This window comes from Dipodomys spectabilis, unplaced genomic scaffold (assembly GCF_019054845.1).
Source record: "Dipodomys spectabilis isolate Male_0828 unplaced genomic scaffold, ASM1905484v1 ptg000147l, whole genome shotgun sequence".
NCBI lineage: Eukaryota > Metazoa > Chordata > Mammalia > Rodentia > Heteromyidae > Dipodomys > Dipodomys spectabilis.
This window is the reverse complement of record NW_024870824.1, coordinates 22,290,684-22,292,708: the sequence shown is the minus strand read 5'-3', so window position 1 is coordinate 22,292,708 and position 2,025 is coordinate 22,290,684. Positions and strand designations below refer to the sequence as shown.

The 2,025-nt window shown below is 33.4% G+C and overlaps 1 non-coding gene across 1 annotated transcript; it reads left to right on the top strand.

Annotated features, from left to right (window-relative positions):
* The first annotated feature begins 1,484 nt into the window (after positions 1–1,484).
* On the top strand, positions 1,485–1,591 carry LOC122118294. Its single transcript, XR_006149328.1, has one exon. It is a non-coding gene; the product is annotated as a U6 spliceosomal RNA (small nuclear RNA).
* The last annotated feature ends 434 nt before the right edge of the window (positions 1,592–2,025 follow it).

Below are 2,025 nucleotides of genomic sequence, written 5' to 3'. Positions count from 1 at the left end.
TAAAGTGATTTTGATAAAAAATAAAGGTGACTCAGAAGAAATTATAAATGCAAAAACAGTCTTTACAGAAACAAATTCTTAGAGATATTTCATGACTTTGAAAAGGATAAAGTGGCTGAAATTAATATAAATTTAGAAGTATGACAATCACAAAAATATAAAAAGATATTCATGTATATCATTATATAAGCCAAAGCAGAAAGCAAATGTTGTTTAGATGACTTTTTAAAATATACTTTCTCAGGAACTGGGAAGGGGGTTCAGTGGTAGAGTGCTTGCCTAGAATGAATGAGGCCCTGGGTTTGATTCCTCAGTACCACATCAGTAGAAAAAGACAAAGGTGGTCCTGTGGCTCAAGTGGTAGCACTAGCCTTGAGCTGAAGAGCTAAGGGAATGCACTCAGGCCCAACAGTTCAAGCCCCACGACCAACAAAAACAAAATCAAAAAATAAAAAAACACTATCTCTCACTTTTGTGTCCTCAACTCTGTAATATGGCTGCTTCAGCCTAGGGCTAAGATTTTAGCTGTGGACACTTAGCACTCCTGATTCAGACTCTACTTGAGAAAAATTTTAATGAATATTTTGTTCTTAATTTTGCTCTTTGTAAATTCATATGCACCTATAAAACATGGTGTGGCCATCCCAGTAACATTCTCAAAGTACCTCCTAATGACGACTTACAAAAAGTTGTATTATATTACAACAAGGAAAACAATGCTACAATAAACAAAACCAATCATTAAATATTAACGATTAATAAATGAAAAATGAAACAATTACCAGTGTTTCCAGTATTTGAAGTATACTACATATTAGGTTTTACTATTTTTTCATAGTTTCAGAGTTTTATAGGCTATGAGTAGTCTTTAAAGTTTCCCACTAAGATTGTTATTTATGGCTAATATCATCTGTATATGGCTTATATCATCATTTCTTCCTCGCTAACCTATAAAGTAAGGAAGCCCTAAAGTTTTAACAGAAACTGTGGAATTAACAAAGTCTTAACTCTTCACTCTGCTTCTTTACACAAAGACTTTGCAAATTCTCATTAGTAAAATTTCTATAAACTCTGAAATGTACACACTTAGTAGTATATGCTGCTACAATAAATCTTAAATACTTTATGGAAAAGTTTTATGACCTGTCATACAGTCTTAATTTTGGCATATATATAAGCAAATTCCCAAAATTAAAAATATTTAAAACATTAAAACTTTTAACAAACCTTAAAACTTGCTTCAATGTTCATTATGAGAGGTGCCTTGTATAGAATAATTGAATTCCTCCTCTTACACATCTCTTGAACAACAAATATCTGGAATTATATTGTTTGTGACATGTCAATCTTGATTTATTCATAAATGTGTGCTTATATAAGAAATACATGGTTCTAAAATTTCACAACAATTCTTTAGAACTTACTTTTTGTTGAATTGTTTAGTTTAAGAAAATCAATTACACTTTATATATAAAAAATGTTCTGTGCTCAATTCGGCAACACCTACACTAAAATTGAAATGATACAGAGAAGATTACCATGGCCCCTGTGCAAGGATGACAAGCAAACTCATGAGGTGTTCCATATTTTTACAACAGACGCTGGAGTGGATGTGGCCAGAAGGGAACCCTACTGCATTCGAACCCTACTGCATTCTTGGGTGGGAGTGTAAACTTGTTCAGCCACTTTGGAAAGCAGTATGAAGGTTCCTCAAAAGATTCCACATAGCGCTCCCCTATGACCCAACAATACTTCTTCTGGGCATTTACCCAAATGATCACAAACAAGACCATACTAAAACTACCAGCACTACTATATTTATTGCAGCATTATTTACCATAGCTAAAATATGGAACCAACATCGGTGCCTCTCAGTACATGAATGGATCAAGAAAATGTTATAGACAGATAAATAGATAGATAGATAGATTGATTTCCATTGTGTGTGTGTGTGTGTGTGTGTGTGTGTGTGAATAGGAATTCTATACCTCCATCTGAAAGAATGTCATTGCCCAATTTGTTAGG